This window comes from Rattus norvegicus, chromosome 1 (genome assembly GCF_036323735.1).
Source record: "Rattus norvegicus strain BN/NHsdMcwi chromosome 1, GRCr8, whole genome shotgun sequence".
NCBI classification, from domain to species: Eukaryota; Metazoa; Chordata; class Mammalia; order Rodentia; family Muridae; genus Rattus; species Rattus norvegicus.
Window position 1 is genome coordinate 120919251 of NC_086019.1, and position 24980 is coordinate 120944230.

Below are 24980 nucleotides of genomic sequence, written 5' to 3' on the forward strand. Positions count from 1 at the left end.
GGCAAGTCCTCCCACCACACCATACCACAATCCACAAAATATATCCTTGGCTTTAAAACACACAAAACTCTGATTTATATTTGAACAGCATGTACTGTGCATTGTAAAATTGTGGAAAGAAAAAATATTCAAAAACAAAAAATTTGTCTCTGACTATATATGGAAATAACTTGCTTCATACCCATGACAGAACTTTCAGAAACTATACCTGTGTGGCTAAATTTGATTCAATGTAACAATGAGCAGATACATATGGTAACACATCAATTCATGCCATGCTGAGAGGAGGGGATGACCACCCATAAACAGACTGTGCTACTGGAGGTCACTCCCTCTGAAGGTTCTGCCAAAGCTGGAGAAGTTTAAATCTTCTTGAAAACATATGTCTATCGTCTATCATCAGTATTTTGGAGGAAAAAGGCAGTAAAACTACAATGCAGCAGTGTTGTATTTGTCAAAGTTGTCAGAGGATGCCTGGGAGGGAGTTCTTAATAAGACAAACCTGATTTGATATTTTTAAAGGCAATGTTTATATCAATAGCACTTTCCAGATGTGGAGTTTCCTGTGTAGAATACACTGGCTTTGAATGCAATCCTTCCTTCCTCATGTACCTCTGAGCAGATTAAGATTAAGGCAGTTATATCATGGATTAGTATACATTACAAATGTTATACAATAGTGACAAAAGTTAAAAATTACATGAGGTTAGAAAACAAGAAAATGCATGTAAGATTTTTTTCAGCTATCAAGATATTGTGTCAAGGTGGAATTCGGAAGCTGAAAACTCATAAAGAAATACCTGTGTTTTTAAACAAATTACAATTTCTATTATGAAAGTAAGAAGTGATTGTTGATATTATTAAAAGCATCCTTCTGTGAGCTTTGGGTTTTAGAATTATTGCTTTTCACACATAAAGCCAACTGTTAGTGAAAAGACCAGTGCTAAGGATCCACAACTTTGTGCTGATCACAAGACAGGTTCTGCTTCCTAAATTAAGTTAAGATAATCCTGCTCAGTAATGATGGAAGCTTGTCTCTCAGGTGATCAGTTGAAAAAGAAAATAACCATCTCAATATTATTTAAGAAAAAAAACCTGTATAAGATGTATGCAGTAATCTATACTATGATAGTCTGTGGATAGATATCATGGCTTTGTAATTTCTGCATTTGATTTCAGTTAGAGAATTTGAAATATTATTTTTCAAATTTATAAAAAATTTCTATGTCTACTTACCATATCTGTATAATGAAGGGAACTAAGAGACCAATTCAATAGTTACTTAACATGGGCAGTTAGAAGAATTGTAGCAGTATTGAATTAATAGATCATAAAATTGACCCAAATGATACATGGAACACTATCTGGGAATAAAAAAAAAATGTGTACCTATAGTTTTTGTTTTTCATGGGAGAACTCTAATTATGCTCAGTTTTCCATGTCCCCATTTTTCATAGCAGAGAATTCTAGTGTACATGGGATAATCTTTTAACTCATGTCTCTTGAGCTCTTCATTGTATCTGAATATTGGAGTCCTCTCTTCTTCCTCCTCGCCTTTCCATACTTTCTTCTTTTGATCATCCTTTCTTTATTTCTGGAACTTTGAGAAAGAGTCTCTTTCTGTAGCCTAGGCTGGCCAAACAATTGTAGTGATCAGTTTGCTTATATCTCCTGAAGGATATGATTACAAATGTGAGCAAATAAACCATGAGAGCTATTTTTTTAATTCTTTTCTGCATTTACACATCACTTATATTCTTTTTCTTTTTTATTGGATAGTTTATGTATTTATATTTCAAATATTCACTTTACTGGTTCCCTTCTCTTCCATCGCCCATCCCAATGCTTCTATGGGGACGCTCACCCTCCCACCAGCCCTCTCACACGTCAAAACAACACTAGGGAAAAGTTCCCTCAGAGGACCAAGGAATCCTTGCTGTCATTGCAAGATAATTCTATCCTCTGTTACATGGGCAGCTAAAATCATGGGTCCCCAAGTTGGTGGTTTAGTCTGTGGAAACTCTGGGTTGTCTGGTTTTTGTTGTTCTTCCTATGTGGTTTCAAACCCTATCAGCTCGTTCAGTCCTTTCTCTAATGCCTTCAGAGGGGTCCCTGCTTAGTCTGATGGTTAGCCACAAGAATATTAATTTGTATAGGCAAGGCTCTGGCAGAACCTCTCAGTAGACTTTCATATCAGGCTCCTGTCCACAAGCTTCTCTTGGCCACAGCAGTAGTGACTGGGTTCTGTGGATGCATATAGGATGGATCCACAGGCTGGGCAGTATCTGCATGGCCTTTCCCTCATTCCCTGCTCCCTTATTGTCATTGTACTCCCTAACATGAGTATTGGGCCCCCCCCTTCTAAGAAGGACTGATGCATCGAAATTTTTGTCTTCCTTCTTCTTGAGTTTCATATGGTATATAAACTGTATCTTGGATATTCTGGAACTTGGGTAAATATCCACTTACCAGTGAGTGCATATCATTTATGTTCTTTTGTGAGTAGGTTACCATACTCCAGATAACATTTTCTAGTACCATTCATTTGCTTATGAATTTCATGAAGTTATTGTTTTTAATATCTGAGCAGTACACCATTGTGCAAATGTAACACGGTTTCTATATCCATTCCTCTGTTGAGCAACATCTGGGTTCTTTCCAGCTTCTGGTATTATAAATAAAGCTGCTACGAGCATAGTAGAGCATTTGTATTTAATATATATTGGCGCATCTTTTGGGTATACGCTCTGGAGTGTTATCATTGGAACCTCATTTTGAACTGTGTCCAATTTTCTAAGTAATTGCCAGATTGATTTCCAACGTCGTTTTAACAGCTTGCAGTCACACCAGCAATGGATGAGTTTTTCTCTTTCTCCACACCCTTGCTTGCATTTGCTGTCACCTGAGTTATTGATCTCAGTCATTATGATTGGTATAAGGTGGAATCTCAGCATCATTTTGATTACCATTTCCCTGATGACTAAGGATGTTGAACATTTATGTAGGAGCTTCTAAACCACTTGAGATTCCCAGGTTAAGTACTCTTTGTTTAGCTCTCTACCTCATTTTTAAATAGGATTACTTTGCATTATTATTATATTAAATTAATAATTATTATTTTAAATAGGATTATTGAGTCTAATGTCTTGAGTTAATGTATATTTTCAATATTAACCCTGTATTAGATGTCCAGTTGCTGAAGAACTTTTCCCATTTATGGGTTGCAGTTTTGTCCAGTTGACAATTCCCTTTGCTTTCTCTCAAGGTCCTATTTTTAAATTCTTTATCTTAGAACATGAGGCATTGTTGTTCTTTTGTTCGAGGTACTTCCTCTTTTTCAAAAGAGAAGAATTAAGCTAAAACATGAAGCAATAAATTGAAACATCAGCATTGTTTATACTTCAATTTATTAATATTTGTGATCCACTTACTGTTTTGTGGTATCTTTTAAGGCAATCGGTAAAATTTTCTATCTCGGACTACTACATAAAATGTACAGCTAGTATTTTAATATGTATAGCTATAGCTATTTCCTCACCATGGTGACTACTGATTGTTCTGGTTATCTTATTATTCTTGCATCTCCCAAATACTGGGGTACCTTGCAGCAACTAAATTTTACATTCAACAGTAACCCCTTCAGGCATGTCTTCAGGAAATCTATCCATACCACACCCGCATCCCCAAGCCTCAGTGGCTTTCCATGAAGTCTCCATGCCTTCATAAAATGTTACTACCTAAATACTTACTACCTCATCATTTTTTGAACAAAGTTTCATGCTGACCCCCAAAGCATCACTTCCCAGAGACATTACCTCTTTAATTTTGGACTCTTCTCTATTACAACTGATTCATTATTAAGAGCAAAATGGCCAGCATTCACTGCCAAAAAAGCAAGGGTTTCGATTAGTGGCTTCAGTATTGAAATCTGTGAATTGAAAATTTCTCTAGTACATCCAGGAAACAAAGTCTATCTCATGTGAAAGGGAATTCTGGAGGATTCAAGCTAAGAGACTGAGTAAGAACTACAATGCATTCCTTTTTATATCTGCATTTATATTTAATGCAGGGAAAAAGAAATTAGAAATATAGATAGACATAGAGAGATGCAGAGAAAGAAGATGAGAGAGAGACAGAGAGAAAGGAGAGACAGGGAGAAAGATTCTAGACAAGATGAGGCTGAAGAAACAGTAGATTCTGAAGATGTTAGCCACTAGAGTAATTAGATCAGCTGAGAAGATATTACTAACAAATCAGCCCAAAATAGGCACTGTCATTCAATACTCCAGGTTACCACATTTCTCTTCCTGGTTGCCCGGTGCCCCTCTGATATAAAGCAGAAAATTACTCTGAGGAAGCAAGGCTGATTAATAGAGATTATGACAGACCACAGAGGTGATCAAGAGCTAGAGGGTACAAATATAAAGCAGAGGTCAGTGAACATTATTGTTTCAAATATGCTGGTGAGGATGTACTGAGAAATGTATTCTGATAACAATAAAAACGGCAAACATATTTTTGTTCAAGGAATATGAAATTAACATAATGCTCAAATACAAATCCAATAGCAGGAATTGTTTTTTGCTTGATTTCAAGGAAATTGAATGGCATACAAGTGATTGAATCAGGGCCATGGCTGAGAAATATTCCCCTGGAATTAGGGAATGTCTATTGTTCAGGATATCTAGTACCTAATATGGCCACAATAAATTCAGTATGAAGGAAGGAGAGGCTGAATTAGTTCATCCAAAGGAATTAAATCACTGGTGTTTGAATCACTCAGTCTTGAAAGAATTGTTCCTAGTTTTATTGTAACATGCTATGCCAGGTTTAGTTGATATGTCTCAAGGAAACTCGCTTTTTTTTTCTTTTTTTTCAGAGCTGGGGACCAAACCTAGGGCCTTGCGCTCGCTAGGCAAGCGCTCTACCGCTGAGCCAAATCGCCAAACCCTCTTTTTTTTGAAGTTTATTTTGGAGAAGTGTATTTGGATGACAGTAAAGATATGGGAAAGGACTGGATGAGAAGGAAAGACAATACACTCTACAGGGTATTTAATGAATGAGAAAATAATTTTAAAACAAATAATAGAAAATCCTGAATGGAGAACAACAGAAATTGAATACTGCTAACACTCAAGATCAAGATTTCAAAATTTTGGTTTAAGCCCATATATTTTATAAGTATATATGCAATGAAAAAGACACCTTAGAGACCGAGTTATGTTTATCCTAGAAAACATAATTATTTTACCAGCTACTAGAAGGTAAAGAGGAGAGGAAAGGACAAATTGGGACAGGATCAGGTGTAGGAGGAGACCAGGATGATTTGCAGAATGTCAGGAAATTGAGCAGATATGTAGCGCAATGGAGGATGGGGATATGTAGGTAGCCACCAGAAAGTCCCAGATGCCAGAAAAGCAAGAGGTTTCCAGGACTCAAAGGGGACGAGATTAGCTAAATTGTCCAACAAAGGGAGGAAGAATCTGCAGAGTCTATATCCAGAGGTTAGGCAAGGCCCCAGTTGGGGGATGGGTTCACTTACTCATCTTCAAATTTTAAACCAGATATGCTACTGTCTAGAGGAAATACATGGACAAAGTGTGGAGCAAAGCCTGAAGGAAAGGCCATGCAGTGTCTGACCCAGCTGGTGATACATTGCATATACAGATATCAAACCCAGACACTATTGCTGATTTCAAGAAGTGCTTGTTGACAGGAACCTGACAGAGATGTCTCCTGAGAGGTTCTGCCAGAGACTGAAAAATACAGAGGCAGACGCCTCCGCCCAATCATTGAACTGAGCAATGGGACTCCAATTGAGGAGTTAGGGAAAGTACTGAAGGAGGTGAAGAAGCTTGCAACCCCCTAGGAAGAACAAAAATCTCAACCAAACAAAGGCCTCCCCCAGAACTCCCAGGGACTATACCACCAACCAAAGTTATGCACTGAGGGACTCATGGCTCCAGCCACATATTGAGTAGAGGGTGGCTTTATCTGGCATCACTGGGAGGAGAGACACTTGGTCCTGTGAAGGCTAGATGCCCCAGTGTAGGGGAATGCCAGGATAGAGAGGTAGAAGTGGGTGAGTCAATGGGAGAACACCCTCATATAAGCAGGGGTACAGGTAATGGGACAGGGTTTTGCAGAGGGGAAACCTAGAAATGAGTTAACGTTTGAAATCCAAATAAATAAATTATCCAAAAATGAATGAGTAAAAATAAGAAATTTACATAGGAAAAGTTCAACATCGACAAGGAAAATAAATAGAAAATTTTCTGTGCTGGGATACATATTTAAGACATTAATAAGCTATAAGCCCATGAAGAGCAATTAAAGATTTGTATATTTAAAGAGGAAAAGCTTTATCCTAAATGCAAAACAAAAGAAACTTTAAGAGGAATGGGCTGCCTTCATGTAGACTTCTCAGCACTTTCTGCATTCAGTAGGAAATAGGACAACTGCCTTCTTTTCAGAAAGACCCACAACACAATGAAAAAGAGCTAATTAGTGAGTGCTAATGAAAACTAGTATGTGTGCTGGGACAATCTAAAAGTGTTAATGGTTATCATTAAAGGACTTATCTTCAATTACTCTGCCCCATCCTTGTTGGCTGTGTGTTGCCACTTTCATATCTTCAAGACTTCACCTAATAAAGTCCTTTTAGTTCTATAAAAGGTAGTGTAACTGATATGAAGAATATTTGCAAGAGTACACCATACAAAAAGAAGAATAAATATTGAACACATAATAATGGTAAACTAATTAATTAAACTTTTAAATGTTTACTATGTATGTACTCATGGCAAAATATTTCTCTTCTTCCATTATTTCTCTCAGGCAGCCTCAGAGGATTTTCATTGATCTTTAACAAATGTGATGCCTTGTGTATAATGTGATGTGGTAGAAAACAGGGTACTGTGTCATTCTTTCTACGTCTCTGAAGAAGAGTGTACATTAGATGTCCCTAGTAGAAATTAAAGCATAGGTTTCAACTTTGAGATCATACTTTAAATCCTTTTAAAAAAACCAGTTATATTGTATCCTTGGGTACCTCTGTGTTCTGACAGGCCCAAAGTTGGATCCAGCTCAAGGGGAGGCCCCAAGACCATACAAAATTACTGAGGCATTGGGGCATTCAGAAAAATGGACCAATCATGACTGCCCTTCATTAGACCCGACAAGCAGCTGAAAGAGTCAGATACTGATATGTGCACCCAACCAATGAAGCATTACCTCTCTGATTGAATTAAGGAAAGCTGGAGGAAGCTGAGGGGGAGAGCAACCCTGTAGGAGGACCAGTGGTCTTAGATAACCTGGACCCCTGTGATCTCTCAAACATTGGATCACTACCCAGGCTGCATATACCAGCTGAGATGAGGCCTCCAACACATATAGAGCGGGGGACTCCTGTGTCTGGGTTCAGTCAGAGAAGGTGCACCTAATCCTCCTGAGACTAGAGGCCCCAGGAAGTTTAGAGTTCTGGTGGGTTGGGTAGGGTTGGGACATCCTCTTGAAAAGTGGAGGAAGGGGAGGGAGGAAATATGGGATGTGGAACTCTCAGGGGCGTGTGTGGACAAGGAAGGGAATATAACCTGGAATGTAAAAAACAAAACAACAACAACAACAAAAACCTGAAACTTTTATAGAGTTTCCATCTTCTTTTGTTGAAAGCTAGATGGCTTTGTGAGCACAGATGTAAAAACTCCTTCAGTCATACCTTGGCTTGAGATTTTTAAGGGCAAATGTAATATTTTCTAAGATCTATGAGTACCAAAGGGACTTTCTTCCATGAGAATACATTTTTTTTATTAACTTGAGTATTTCTTATATACATTTCGAATGTTATTCCCTTTCCCGGTTTCCGGGCAAACATCCCCCTCCCCCCTCCCCTTCCTTATGGGTGTTCCCCTCCCAACCCTCCCCCCATTGCCGCCATCCCCCCATAGACTAGTTCACTGGGGGTTCAGTCTTAGCAGCACCCATGGCTGAATTAACTATTATCATATTTTTATTTTCTTTTCCCTATTAAATGTCTGCTTCATATTTTCATATCCCTACCCATGAACTAAATGTTTCTTAAATTTATTAACATATTTGTATTCATATCTGGATGGCTTTTTTATACTGATGAAACCACAAAATTTTGTGTTTGTGTGTGTGTTTGTGTGTGTGTGTGTGTGTGTGTGTATGTGTTGAAATAGATTAATATACTCACTTAAAATATGTTTCAATGGTTTAGTGTACTCTATTTGCTATGGTTTATCTCTGAATACTAATCTTTCCATTGTCTTCTGTAGCCCAATTTCCATGCCTTTTACTTACTTATCCTTTTGGTATACAAAGACAAATTTTTTCTCTAATTACCCATAATTAATCATTCAAATGCTGTTTTCATTTAAGGAAAAGTTCACCATCCTTAGTAATCACAAATATGCACATTGTAATCATGTTGAAATTTTATGTTTCATTAATCGGGATGGTGAAGACCACACATGCTAACTAGGATGATGAGTAATAAGAAATCTCACCCACTGCTGGTGAAAAAAACACACTTTTACTGCCACATTGGAAATCAGTTTGGTTTCCTGGAAATGATTTACCTCAAGTTCCATGTGTACCATTGTTGATTATAAATTGATGTGAATCCATATCATATTATAGACATACTTACTAGTTCCTACTCATTGCACCTATAGTCATATTAGTTATAAATAGGAAATAGACTACCTTTCCATAGTGGAGAAATTGATAAAATATATGGTATATTACAAAATGAAATATTACTAGGCTATTAAAAATGAAGTAATGGATCTCATAGTTAAATGGATGGAACAACAACCACAACAACAAACCTCATTGTGAGTTATCCAGAACCTTAAAGACAAAACAGTCTGTATAGTTTATATTTGGATCTTTTACGACTTGACAAGAGCATACAAGAATTAGGATGGAGGGAAGGATTTTGTGACAATTGAGAAATAATATGAATAATTGTGGTGATAATTTGGAATGACATTGGAATGCAGCAATTAAATGGAGATTGGGGAATGAAGATGATAGTGTGAAATACTAAGGGGGAAAGCTAAAACTTTGAGTCAGATCAGTTCTTAATATATAACATAAATAAAATGTCTAAAGGAAATAAAAAATAATGGGAGAGAATGACCAAATTAGACATCTCTTCCCACCAAATGGATTCTCCAACCTCATGTATTGGCTATATCTACTATATTTTTTTGGCCAATGTCTCCTCATTGTAATACTCCAATCACTTCAAGCTATTGCCTAAGCTACTGACTGCTCCATACAACTCATGATAGCTCTACTGTTGAAGACAACACCTACATTTTTTGAACATAGAGAAGACAAACAGGTGCCTAAAAAAAACCTTTACCTCTTGAATAGTGTTGCTGGTTCTGAAATGTGTTTGGCATGGTTACGGAGGGAAAACTTAAACACCAACCCACCTCTATACTACTTGACCTACCACAGTCAGCTGCCTACAGGATACACTGCTGCAATAGTGGCACCATCAATGGAGTAAACAATACTATCTGACTGGATACACAATGAGACAGAACACATTTCTACCGTTGTTCTCATGACAAAACACTGGAGGTTAAGGCTTAAAGCAGGTATTATTGTCTGCTATAGAAATGTAGCTACAAAATGATTCCTAATAACATTCTTTTATACCCATATATAAATATACTGCTCTCCTATTAACACAAAAGCTAGCATATACAATAGATGGAGCCAGTTATAGAGAACCATATCTCCACAATATGCAGAGCAAAAGACCTTGGACCATACTATCATAAATGAGTCATTTCCATCTAATCTTTTCCTTCATAGCTCAGGAAAGATTTGTAGAAGGCATGGAAGAAATATTGTAAAGCACAGTGTTGCTGGGAGGAATGCAAGCAAGTTAATAATGTCCAGATACAACAGGACTGATACACATATTAACTCATATAAATCAGGAAGTATTGCCTAGGTTCTGCACAGGTTTGCAGGTCAAAATTATTTTGATAGCTGAGTAATATTCCATTGTGTAGATGTACCACATTTTCTGTATCCATTCCTCTGTCGAAAGGCATCTGGGTTCTTTCCAGCTTCTGTCTATTATAAATAAGGCTGCTATGAACATAGTGGAGCACGAACTGAATAATATCATCCTGTGTGAGGTAACCCAATCACAGAAAAACACACATGGTATGCACTCATTGATAAGTGGCTATTAGCCCAAATGCTTGAATTGCCCTAGATGCACAGAACACATGAAACTCAAGAAGGATGATCAAAATGTGAATGCTTAGCTCCTTCTTTAAAAGGGGAAAAAGAATACCCTCGGCAGGGAATAGGGAGGCAAAGATTAAAACAAAGGCAGAAGGAACACCCATTCAGAGCCTGCCCCACATCTGGCCCATACATATACAGCCACCCAATTAGACAAGATGGATGAAGCAAAGAAGTGCAGGCTGACAGGAACCGGATGTAGATCTCTCCTGAGAGACACAGCAAATACATAGGTGAATGCCAGCAGCAAACCACTGAACTGAGAACGGGACTACCGTTGAAGGAATCAGAGAAAGGACTGGAAGAGCTTGAAGGGTCTCGAGACCCCATATGTGCAACAATGCCAACCAACCAGAGCTTCCAGGGACTAAGCCACTACCCAAAGACTATACATGGACTGAACCTGGGCTCCAACCTCATAGGTAGCAATGAATATCTTAGTACGATCACCAGTGGAAGGGGAAGCCCTTGGTCCTGCTATGACTGAACCCCCAGTGAGTGTGATTGTTGCGGGGAAACCAGGAAAGGGAATATCAATCGAAATGTAAATAAAAGATACTCAAGTTAATAAAGAAAAAAAGGGAAAAAAGATTTAAAAAATTATTTGGCATCCAACCACTAATAGCTGGAACTGAATATGATCTACCTCATTAAGAAGCTCTCTCCAGTTGACAAATTTTCTGATATCAAAAACTGCTTTGTTCCAGTACAGTTTCATGGAAGTAGAATCCACACTGAGTCAGGTGCTTCATTCTACCTTACATAAATAAAAGGTAATTTGGATTCATAATATATTACATTTTTAACCATGCTGGTAATTTCTCATACATTATTATTCCCAAATTAATATTTTCTTCGGTTTTTCTATGTAAGCATGTATCTCTGTGTGTCTATGTGCTTCTTGTGTTTTATCCTTTCTGATACCTTTGGTTTTTTGTTCTGTATCAGTCGGGATTTTTTTTCTTTTCATATTTTCTAAGGGGTGGAATGAGAACATGACGATTAGGTTGTTGTGAAAATAGAAAAAAATCAGGGAGGGCAAAATAAGGAAGGATTAGAATATGTTGTTTGAAAAAGTCAATTTTCCAAAATTAGTATTTCAAACACTGATACAGATTACATATTCATTCATCTTCATGTATTAACATTTAATTAAGTAATTCTTCAGAGGCCACATTTCTCTTGGTCCAAAGAAAACTTGTCCAAGTCAAACCTCTACTTCTGCTCTGATGCTTTCCTAGATGGAACTCGGTTTTAAATGGAGTTCATTTTACATACTCTGTCCAGTCACTGGTGAGTTAATACTATTTTTTCACTGAAACAGTGAAGTTTCATCCCTGGAACTGCCACATAGTGGGCATTCATCCTAGATTGAACAACATGTCTATGTCTCAATGGTTTTAAAAGAAAAATTACCATTTGAGTTGATTTGTATTGTTCTTTTGTTCAAACATATAATATTAAGTTACTGCAAAATATTTTACTCTACTTATGTCTGAGATAAAGTTGTTATTTGTTCATTTATTTCATCATTTAACCTCACTTTTTTTGGTGATTTTTGATACATACTCCCAAACTGCAGCCTAGGGTTCCTTCTAAGTAGTGTAATCCAAAGTGTCCTCAGACAGGTACTTCAAGTTCATCTCTCTCAGTGTGGAATTGCAGGTTATAGCATGGTACCTTCTATCTCCTTTTTTTATTCAAAAATTTCATTCCCCAAAAGAAAGGAAATAATGAAATTAACAGGTAAATGAATGGAACTAGGACACATCATACAGAATGAATTAGCTCAGACCAACAAAACAAATATGTAATCTATTTGTTTATGTGTGGACATTAGCTGTTAAGTCAATGATTACCAATGTGCAATCTACAGAATCATAGAAATTGTGTTTAGAGTGAGGGACTAAGAATAATAGATAGGTCTCCTTAGGAGGGATAGAATAAATCGATATGCATCATAGGGTGGCTTGAAAATGGAGGGAACAAGTATGATAATTATTGAAGACATGAGTATAGCAAGGAAAATGGAGATAAGTAACATTAAGAGACATGGTTACTGTGTGAACAAACAGTAAGCCCTTTATGAATACATGCATATGAATGCAATTTAAATGATTTCTTTGAACACTATGCTCTGAAATTAGAGGTATTAGTTGCTAACAATAGGTTAAGTAGCAAGGCCATGGCTTGTGCATATACTTATTAGCAAGATGATCCTGAAGGCATGAATAATAAAAAGTCACATGCACACAACTGCTACTGTATATGGGACAAGAAAATTAAAAAGGATAAGGAACGAATGTGGAGTGGCATTTTGAGGTATTGAACTTCAATAATTGACTGAATAATGTTGATAGATTCCAATTCAACATAGATCTGTCTATCTATCTACCTACTTACCTACATATATACCTATTTATTTATATTTTATTATTATGGATATAATAAAAATATGGCATCAACAAAACTTCATGCATGTATTTCTGCATTTTGTTTCTGTGTGTGTATGTGTGTTTGTGTTTGTGTGTTTGTGTGTGTGTGTGTGTGTGTGTGTGTGTGTGTGTGAATTCCTTAGTGTGGTTTGATCTTATTCACATTTCCTTCCATTTCTTCCAGATGAAATCCTTCCCTGCTCATCTAGTTTTGTATCTTTTTCAGAAACAATTTATACTGCAGTATATATAGCTGTGAATCCACCAACTTGTTACATTAACAGGCCTGGAAAAATTAGCTACTGATGCAATAGTGGTATGAGTGACATAAAAATAACCAGCCTACATTCTTGTTGGATTTAAGGCATGTTCCCCAAATTGAAATGTATAAATTGTCCTGTTATTTGAATCAAAAACCTGTAGCCAAACATAATATAGGCCTGAAGTGAACGCAAATGTTATTACTCTGAGAAAGAACGTAGTATTAATCTAAGTCCTAATGACTTATCCTTAGACCCATAACTTACTGTAATTTTCAACCCTCTTGAGAGAAGATTCTTCTGCTAGAACATCATGCCTAACATAAATATCAATAGCTGTTCAAGATGCATGGAGTAAGAGAATGCTTAATTCCAGTCACGAAGTAAAATGTCTATATCATGTTTCTCTCCCAGGGTTCATGCTTCATTGTGGAAGAAAGGCTTGTCGAGTTATAAGTATTATAGACAGTATAGAACTAAAGTCAGCTTTCTTAAATGTTGTGACTACTGCTGACTACTACACACTGACTTCAGTGTAAGATACTCAGAGATTTATTCTCTCTCTCTCTCTCTCTCTCTCTCTCTCTCTCTGTGTGTGTGTGTGTATGTGTGTGTGTGTGTGTGTGTGTGTGTGTGTGTGTGTGTGCGTGCACCATGACCACATGTAAATGTCACAGAAAAATTTGGAGAGTCAGTTCACTACATGTGCATGTGTACGTATTCTAGGGAGCAAAGTCAAATCGTCAGGCTTAAACAGCAATCACCTTTGTCTGAATTGCCAGGGTGGCAGGATGCCTAGGCAGTCCCCACCTGCTTAGAAAGGGGAGAGGAAGAATAGGGGAAAGTTTGTGGGAGGGGTGGTGATTTGGGAGGGGGACAATGAGCATAATGTAAAGGGAAGAATTAAAATATAAAATTAAGTTTTAAAAAGTTAAAAATGATTTTCATATATATATATGTATATATATATATATATATATGTTCTTGTAATAAATATACATGTCAGGAAACTGATAATATCATGGGTCTGTATTTCATTGGAGGGGAGTTTTTAAAAAACCATGGTATAAATATGAAGGGAAACTAGTGACAGACTAAGTGTCTTCAATAAGGCTTTTACTTCTGTGAACAGAAACCATGAGCAATGCAACTCTTATAAAGATCACATTGAATTCTGAACCGACTTATAGGTTCGAAGGTTCAGTCTATTATCTTCAAGGTAGAAGCATAGCAGTTTTAAGGCAGACATGGGGCTGTAAGAGTTGAGAGTTACACTTATATTATGAAGGCAGCAAGCAGAAGATTGGATCCCAGATAGCTATGATGTGGTTATTAAAGACCACACATACAGGGACACACCTACTCCAACAAAACTACATCTCCAAATAGTGCCACTAGCTGGGCCAACCATATACAAACCACTGAATTACATGGTGATGGTAGTAGAAGCTGAGATGTGAGGAGTGAATGTGAGGAAGGATAAATATCCCTAAAGTCGTTTTGAGAAAGGCATATGGAAACAAGCTTCTGCAAGAGGGGCTTCTCTACACACACACACACACACAATATATATATATATATATATATATATATATATATATATATATATATATATATATATATAAACTTTTTTCAAATAAGGATAACTAGTAATAAGACAATGGTTTCTCCACAGGACACTATAGCCAGACAAGTACATTGTCCTTTGCCACATTTGGTTGTCTACTTTGAATTTACTTTCCAGAGAATTCGCATACAGTCCATCCCATTACAAACCTTCTTGGTTACCATACAGAATTTGAGAGTAAGACCCTATTGCTGAGGTCAACACATGGTTAAGTCAAAGAACGGAGTGAATGTATCGAGCATTGACCAATAAGCTTGATTCTACTGTGTACCTTAGTGGATAGCTTTCATAGTACCAGAATAAATGAAGCAGGCTACTGCAGAAGAAGTATAATCACCACTTTGTCAAGCTTGGAAATCATTCCTGCCAATGAATACTTCTGATACAGTGATGACCTGCCTATCATGAGAATTACCAACATTTTTAGTTGGATTTGAGTCCCAAAAGGAAACCTATAATTGGCACAGTTTTCTGTAGTAGGATCCTGCAAATAAACAGGGCCTTCATACTACTTGCACAGTGACTACTATTATCATGCTAAGTCTTACTGATTTAAATCAATCCATAAGTCATAATCATACCCATAAATTAATGCCCCCATGAAAATATTCAAAGAATAGAAAATCTGGCATACCCTTTTATAAAATGTATAGGCATAGTTTATTGTTTAAATGGGAAGGCAGGGATTCTTGTTTATATTATATAAGTTAATATATGCATTTTTCAGTTTTAGCACATATTGTATTTTCTGTGTAACACTATGTGGCATGGAAATAATCATATACAAAATAGTTGATAGTTTCCATAAACCTATTGGATGGTTCTGTCCATGGATTCATGGTTATTAAATGATTAAAATAGTGATATCGAAGAAAGTACCATCATGATATACATTAATGCTTTTGTGAATTTACATGAAGGAAGGATACCAGTAAAGGCAATGTGAGTAATGCATCATGATTCCAATTTGCTTCCACCAATATACTATGTAAATTTTATGATATTTCCTTTAACCATATGTGGGTCTTACTTGAAAAATGAGAGCTCAAATTGTTGAAATGCATAAAATAATATAGAAAACAATTAATATTGAAATTAATCATTTTTTTGGGCTCCGGTTTCTTTTAAAAACTCTAAAATAGGAAAATTATGAACTTAGGGGTTATATAAATTTCAGTCTAATCTATGAGTTACTTTCTTACGAGAGAGCAGTCTTAGGATTAAGTACTGAAATTTTGAACTTTATAAACAATGCTTTAATCATCCACTTGTGATATATGGGTGATTTTGGAAGCAGGTTTATAGTATGGAGAATCATTTCTCTGAGGAAAATAAACTGTGAGATAACTAAGGTTGAAAATTAAGAGGACTACTTCTAAAAGCAGTCCTGTAGCTAAATAAAAATTAAATTTCAGAAATTGTCTATGAGCTTGTGAGATTCAGAAAATATTATGAGAATATTTGTAATGCTTATTTCATCCTCATGTGTTTTCTAAAATGTAAAATCTATTATTTTATAGTTGGCTATTGAGACCACTGGACACTTTGGCTTTGAATGCTCTATAGCTCTTGACAAAAATATATACAAGAATTCTTGGTGAAAATTTGTGACTGAAAAGGATGATTCATTAGAACTCCAGGGATGGACAGAATTTGGAAGACTTCTGATCATAAACCTATTAGTTATTATTAGTGGACAATATTTATTTCCTTAACTACCCTCTCTGATTTTGCAACCAAAATATTTTAGGGGTGTTCTGAAACAAGAATTTCTTAGTTCAGTTCATATATGAAGTCAAAGAAAGAATTTCCACACTGGGACGTGGTGATTTGCCAGGCAATGGGAAAACTATATTTTACCTATGTCTTTACATATATATGATATCTAGTTCCATTTCTTTGGGGAGAAATTGTTGCTTTGCTATCAAAAAATAACATTTGAGTAGTAAGTATGATTAGGGAAACATTATAAAAATCCAAGGACAGAAAATGACTAAACATTTAGTACAATTTAACAAAAAATATATTACAAGGCCTGAAGGTAAAATACAAAAAGTGAAAATCATTACTACTAAGCTGCAAAAATTCAGAATAGTGGTATAAGGTATATGATATATATGCATATATATATATATATATATATATATATATATATATATATATATATGATTTCAAGAAGAACTTGCTGACAGGAGCCTTGTATGGCTGTTCCCTGAGCGATTCTATCAGGACCTAACCATAATAGATGCAGATAGAGTCAATCATCAGACTGAGCCTTGGAGACACCAATGGAATACAAATATATATATATATATATATATATATATATATATATATACATATTTGTTTGTAAGAGAGGAAGTAAATACTTTAGGAACAGAATTAATTTTATTCTAGAAAAAACATAACCTATCAAAGATTAATAGAAAATTGCAGACAAAAAATCTTTAACATGGAAAGACAAGTTGAACTGATCATTTTAATAGTTTAATAGTGTGTTAGAGGTTGAAGCCTTTTTAGTGTATTTGTCCTAGAAGGAGGCTTCAGTGGTTGCTTTAACAAGGAACTTATTTGTCCAATATGCGGATGTGAAAAAAAAACTTTTAAGAATAAACTATCCTCATGGATAGTTTTGAGGAATACATGCATTCAGAGGCAAACAGGACCCACCATTTGTGCTGAATGTTCTTATATCATACAGTACATTTCCACATAGTACAGACCCAGTGTTCTGGCCTTACTGAAAACAAGTATATTTCTTGGAAGTGATCTGAGAGTACTAATGGATATAAATGTGGGAAGAATCTGGATCTAGGGCTGTCAAGAGCACTGCTACCTCCTTGGATTCTGAGGAAAATGACATGGTCATTCTTACATTGAAAGAATTTTTCAAGTAACTTGTCATTAATTTTTTAATTCATCATTGTATTCATTTACACTCAAATGATATCCCTTTTATCTGTTATCCCTCCACAATGCCCCATCCCATTCCTTCTCTCTCCATTCCCTTTGCCTCTATGAACGTGCCTCTCTACCCATTCATCCACTCCTGCCTCATCACTCTAGCATCATCCTAGGCGGGGTCTTAGGAATCCACAGAACCAAGGGCCTTTCCTCCTGTTGATATTAGATAAGGCCATCCTCTGCTACACATGAATCAATAGCCACGTGGATCTCCAGGTATACTCTTTGGTTGGTGGTTTACTCTGGTAGCTCTGGCTGGTCTGTTTAAATCATATTGTTCTTTCAATGGGGTTGCAATCGCCTTCAGGTCCTTCAGTCCTTCTGCTAGCTATTCCATTGGAGTCTCCAAGGCTCAGTCTGATGATTGGTTGTATCTGCATCTATTTGGTTAGGTGATGATAGAACCACTCAGGGAATAGCCATACCAGGCTCCTGTCAGCAAGTGCTTCTTGAAATCAGCAGAAGGGTTGGGGTTTGGTGTATGCAGAAGGAACAGATTCCTTGATAGGGCAGTCTCTGAATGGCCTTGCCTTCAGGTTCTATTCCAATTTTGGGGCCCGTCTTTCCTTTTGTCAGGAACATTTCTGGATTACAATTTTTGAGATGGGTGGGTGGCCCCATCCCTCTACTAGGGGTGGTGCCTATCTACTGCAGGTGGTATCTACAGGTTCTATCTCCCCTTTTGGGGGTACTTTTGCTAAAGTCATCCCTGTTTGGTCCTAGGAGCCTCTTGTTTCCTTGGTGACTGGGAATTTTTAGGAGATACCACCAGTTCTGCAGTCTCCACTACTAATTATTTCTATTCAGTTTCCTGACTTTCTGTATTTCTCTTCTATCGATCCCAATACCTGATCTTGTCCTGTCTTTTCCCCTCTCCCTCCTCTCTTCCTTCCAGGTCCCTCCCTTCCTCTATCTCCTGTGATTATTTTGTTCTCCCTTCTATGTAGGATTTATGCATCCACATTTTGGTCTTCTGTCTTCTTAACCCAGATATCACTCAACACTGTGTCCATAAAGAATTGAATGAATAATGAAAATATGGTACATTAACTCAATGAAATGTAACTCATTCTTGAAATAATAAAATCATGGAACTCTTACTTAAGTGAATAGAACTAGGAAAAAGTCATCCTGAGTGAGAAAATTCATCCTGAGTGAGGTACTCAGAAACCCAAAGTAAAATTTAGGGTGTTATCACTTAAAAGTGCTTCTTAGGTTTTGTTATTTTGTCTATTTCTTCAGAGTTGAGGACAGAACCCAGGGCCTTGCCTAGCAAGTGCTCTACCAGTGAGCTAAATCCCCAACCCCTAGGTTTTAATCCTTACAAATGCATCTAAGAATCCTTAAATCCTCAGTGGTAAGATATAGAGTGAGGAACTAGAAATTATAGAAGGTTTTCCTGAATAACTAAAAACAAAATTAAATCTGGAGACATGTGGTGTAATGTGGTAGTTGAATGGGAATATTAAATGCAGAAGTGGAGGAAAGAGGGGTAAGGGACACCAGAATCTGTGGACTATCTGAAGAATGTTATAGAAAAGTACTACAGTAGAGGCTTCTTAATATATAATATGTTAATGGTATATTCTTAAAACACATCATATAATAATGGAGAGAGTACAACCTAACTGCCATCTCTCATTAGCAAAGCCATTCCACTGTCATGCATGAGTTACATCTATTTGATTCTTGATGACTGAGATCACACAGAAACTCCCAAACAAGTTACTTTCCTACCCACATCACTGGTTGGTTTACAAAAACTGATGGCAAAACCATATTGATGAAACAACATTTACCTATCTCATTGAACATGAAGAACTTAAGTTGGTGACCAACTGGAGTATTCACCCCTTCTAGATGGTGTTCATGGATTGGAAAATTTATTCATAATTCCTGAGGAGAAAAGGAAAGGTGAACATAGCTGAAATCTTTCAATTTACAATGGTGGACTGGCTACAGTGTACACGAGTGCAATAGTTGTACAAATGTGATGAGAGTAACAATTACGTGAAAGGATTTATTGCCCAGTCCATGAGACATGTTCCTGACATACCTCATATGTCCAAGAAAAGAAAAATAAGTAGATTGTGGACCAAGGGGCATATCAAACACCATTTTTTTTCTGCAAAAGCAATGTACCAATTTAAAGAATCCTAAAGATATTCTGTTATTCCCATTAATAAGTATATTACTCAGCCATGATCACAGAAGCTACAATCTGTTTTTGATGGAAACAAAGGCAGAGACACATACCTGAACACTGTGTAGAGATTAAGAGAAATTTGGTAACTCAGTTGTAAATGCAAATTCTCTATTAATACTCTCCCTTCATCTCTCATGGATCTTTTTCTTGGGAGAAAACTGAGAGCACCTGGGAATGGGAAGATTATAACAAAGAACCAATGTCTTTTAGATGTAACAGACATGACTAACTCACATATGATCTCACATAGAACATGACAGCATGATATGGTTTCCATAGATTAAAGTGAATTGACTCCCACTACTGAGGGAAATAAATAAACATGATCTGCAATCTCTAACCATGAAGCTATTTCCAATATAGAAAGGTTCCTAAAGGAGAAATTATTTTAATATGGCGGAGTCTAATTGATTATAGAAATTGCACTTATGGAAGGTTTTATTCAAAGCATAGACAGGCAAATCATATGAACTCAAATGTATTTTGACAATAATTTTATGAATCCTAATGCTGTATCTCTCAACATAAAAAGATGACATAATTGAACAAAAGAGAAAATTGGAAAGAGCCTCAGTTCGCTTCAGGAGATTTTATGATAAGGTCATGAGGTATACACACAATAAACATTCTTTGCTAGACACAGAGGATTCATCCTTGTGCTATCATGGAATGTTTCCCTGGTGGTTAACTTTCATAATGCTCTAAAACACTATTCAGGCTCCATTAAGAAAAAAAAAATAATGGTTTTCTTATCCATTAATAATCCTTATATGCTACAATAATGAATGGCCTGGTAAAATTTATTAACATCACAAATGTACAAAGGTATTTTGTGCTTAACCAACCACATTATTAATTAGAAGTGAGGCCAGTTCTACAGGACAGAATTTATGAATGATAGTACAAACATGATCAATAAACTCAGCTAGGGAATTTAAAGACCCTAGCAGAGAACACACTGACATTGTTTTTCTAAATCTCCATTTTGTCAAATTCCTTTTTAAATATTTCTGCTATGTCCTTTGGTATGTGTTGCTGATTATTTCCATAGATAACACTTTCATTACTAATGTTTTGTTGGCACAATAATACATATTTACATAAGGCACTGTGAATAAGCAACAGTCAGTACTCAGACATAGTAGGGGATTCTAAAAGTCCCCAGATGGGTAAAAGCTAGAGGACTGGAACAAATGCTATGGGATGTCTCTATAAATGGCATGGCTGTTGTAAACATGGCCTCCTAAAGTTAGGGTTACATGTGTGACCCTCAAAAGCCTGAGCAAATATTCAAGAAAGGAAGGAGGGCTTCTCAATATCCCAACCCTATATGCACACATCCTTACTGACATAGATGGCTACCAGAGTAGCAAGTTTCCTGTTTCCTTAGAGATGTGGTCACTGGTAAGGATAAACAGAACATATTTCAGAAAAAAAAAAAACAACATACAACAAAAGAATAGGGAGCATCCTGCTAAATGGTGATAAATTCAAAACATTTTTATTAAAATCAGGAACAAGAGAAGGAAGTTTATTCTTCCTGTCTTAGTCAGCATAGTATTAGGAGACTCCTTTGAATATGATATGATTTTATGCTTAAAAGTTCCTAAATGTGGCATCAGGAACCTGACAATTCTGATAATTACATTCAGCAATGTAGCAGTATAAAAAATTTATGAAAATTCATGTCCTGAAATAACAAATACTTTGAGTAACAAACTATAGAAACACTATCATTTATAAAACATTATATATCATATTGTGATATATGTCATATACCATGTTATATAAAATATACATATATATTACATATGTATATATTTGATTATCAATAATATTCATCACATAAATTAAAAAATAGTGTTGTAAAATTAGATGGAGACAAGAAAGATTCCCTGTAAAATAAACCTGAATAATGATCAAAGTTCAGGTGGTATCTGCATGGCAGATTTCAAATCATTGTATAACATAGCTGAAGTAACAAAACTGTAGTGAATATTGCCACTCTGTTATATCTGTATTAATTAACACCTCTTTAGAAGCAAGAACCTTAGCCAACCCTCAGACTGCTGTTGACTTGGATCAACATAGTCTTGAATTTAAGATTTTTTTAAGTCTTAAACACAAACAACATTTTGAAATAAAAAACAAAATACAATGAGTAAAAGAATAGGATAAGCCTCTGAGGAAATCTGTGTCTCAAAGCCTATTATTAGTCTGCATTGTTTCCTCTGTACACATCTGAGAGCATTTAATTTAGTGTTTTTAAGGAATACTTGAGTGTGTTAACAGTTGGGTCTCTGATTCTTGTGTCTGCTCATTTTCCTTCTGTTGGATTGCCTTGTCCACCTTCAATATGTTATTACTATATCTTATTATATTTCATTTTGTTTATGTTTGGTTGTTATCCCTTGACTGTTCTTTTCCTCATGAGAGACAGAAAGGGAAGTGATCTGGAAGTGAGGGGAGGTGGTTAGAAACTGGGATGAGTTAAAAAGAGGAAAAATGTAATCATGATATAAATAAAATAAATAAGAATGGAAATGAAAAACTGGACAAAAATCAATTTTCAATTAAAATACACCATTTTATAAAGAAAAACAAAATACAATTCCAAAAAAGACCAGAAATAATTCAAACAGAAACAAAAGCAAAAACACCCTTGTGGCTTTATCCGATGGAGGATGGCCAACCTCCCCAACAAACATACCACCCAAAAAAAAAACCCAAAACCAAATCTGCATTCTATTTTGCATATCTTATAAAATTCATCCATATCAGAGGATGAAAGCAAAGTATAGACTACATATCCAAAGAAAGTTATTTCCAATCCACCAGTTTATTGTTGAATATGGGCAAAATTAAAAAGACACTAAAGCATTATGTGATCACAGAAGAAAATGGTTTATCATTCTGTACTACTCTATGCATTGTATGTCATCTGAGTATGTTTGTAAGTGTTTTTGTGCATGTATATATATATATATATATATACATATATATATACATATATATATACATATATATATACATATATATATATATATATATATATATGTGTGTGTGTGTGTTTCCACATGCCTGCAGTTCACACACCCAACTTCACTCTGCCCACTACTCTTTCTTACAGCCATTTTGAAACACTTATCCTTTATTGTAGCTATCATAACATCAAAACTCATTCTTACCTGATACCCCTAACTATTCAGAAACTGGAGGTGCAAACAACGTGATCTATTGTGTGCTTTCCCTCTGATGATAATCTGTATGTTAACTCTCAAGTGTTTTTTATTCCTTCAAATCTTTCAGTCTATGACAGATAACCAGATACCACTGTAACTTCATTTATGGATGTAATTTTTATGCAAAATCCATTTATGTACTTAAATTCCTTTTTATTTTTCTGATTGCCATTTCTCCCACACACCAGTAATCCACAATACTGTCAGCTCTTTGAAATGCTAATATTCACCCTGTAAGAGAACTGAACTGAAGTGATAGGGCAGATTGACAGCTCAAGGGGAGGGGCACTGCAGCAAACACAACACAGGACAGGACAAAGGAAGCCAGGTCCTGATCTGATAGGTTTCTCATCTGACAGGTAGTTCAGAGTCAAAGGCTTGAGATGTATAGAATAATCTTCTATTACAACCAATTTGCCATATTTAGTGTGAAAAAATCACGTCTATGAAACAAATTATGGGGATATGAGATAGCTGACCTTGTTTGCTGCATTGCCTTGCTGACCAGTCCTAGGGTGCTTTGACAGGCATCTTTGTCTGCCTCTTCTCTGAACAGGACCTGCTGCATGACTTAAGTAATCACACTGTAACCCGCCCCTGTTCTGTGCTAGTGAGCTAGCATAACCCTCCAATCACGCATGCGTGCATGGTTGCCAGGCTGCAGAGATTCAAAATCTTTTCGAAAGCTAATGAAACAAGGCAGGCAAATGTGATCTTTAAGCTGTACTATTGCTAGAATGAAAGCGCTGGGTCTTCAAAAACCCCTGTATAAATTGGTCAGGGATAAATTCAAGGTGCTTTTTGGGCAATGATGCCTACAGGATATTGAATTATATTCACATTTAGATCTCTATACAAAGGAAAGAAGGAGTGCTTAGGAAAAATGTAACAAAATTAGAGAACGTACGAAACCACTAGATACTTGTAATATCAGGAGAAATCACTAAAGAATGAAAGATGCTAATTTAATAATATTCTGCATTAGTCAGATTTTGCTTGATTAGGTGGATTTTTAAAGGATCTGATGTGCTCATGTAAATGAAGCACTTGCCATTAACATAACTTTTGTTATTAACTAAAGCATTAGTTTGTGATTCAATGATTATTTTTTCTTCTGTTTTAAAATTGTTACTTTGATATATTTACTTTTTTGTTTGATTTTCTTTTAAATAGGTGCTTACTTGTTCAATTTAGCTGGAATGGAAATTCACTTTGATGACAGGGCTGTCATTTAACTCAGATTTATTGACTTCTGACTTGTAAGTGCTACATGTAAACTCACATGTCACCACTGTTAGCTAGATTTTTAATGTTAATTAGGTGTACATATATACATTCTCTCTGTCTCTATCACTGAGATTCTGTCTCTCTGTTTTTAAACCTGAACTTGTGTCTGTGTAGGTGTGTCTTTCTCTGTCTCTCTGTCTGTCTGTGTGTGTCTCTCTCTCACTCTCGCTCTCTGCTCTGTCTCTGACTCTGTCTCTGTCTTTGTCTCTCTCTGTCTCTCTGTCTCTCTCTCTCTCTCTTTCTCTCTCTGTGTGTGTATGCATATGTGTAGAGGTACTAGGTGCTAAAGGCTGTATATGTCTCAAGATATGCAGTGACATGTAATTTGAGATTCCTGACATGAGTTCTGAGAAATAATTTTGTCGTGCAGTATTACTTTTTATAAGCAGAAGCATCACTCAACATCACTATGCAACTTTAAACCTTGGTGATTCTGATGCCCAATGAATATGAAAATGGGGTACAAACAAAAATGTAGAGTAGCTCCTGAATGTTAATGATTGTACAATCATTTATGTTTCAATAAATGTAAATTATATTGACTTAATAATATCCTTTTCTGCAAGACAAAGTGTACTGGGGAAAGGGAAATGCATCAGGAATTACAGAATGTGCTTCGAATTTGGACAATCAGCCCTGTGTCTGACAATCAAGGAAGGA

The 24980-nt window shown here is 36.1% G+C and overlaps 1 long non-coding RNA gene across 1 annotated transcript in view; it reads right to left on the reverse strand.

Annotated features, from left to right (window-relative positions):
* LOC134483413 (uncharacterized) overlaps positions 1–24980 on the reverse strand; it is a 723689-nt gene that overhangs the window by 125604 nt on the left and 573105 nt on the right. Inside the window, exons 46-47 of the long non-coding RNA XR_010060293.1 lie at positions 19842–19959; positions 19385–19481 (exon numbers count right to left, since the gene is read on the reverse strand). This is a non-coding gene — a long non-coding RNA (uncharacterized LOC134483413). The remainder of the gene's footprint in view (positions 1–19384; positions 19482–19841; positions 19960–24980) is intronic.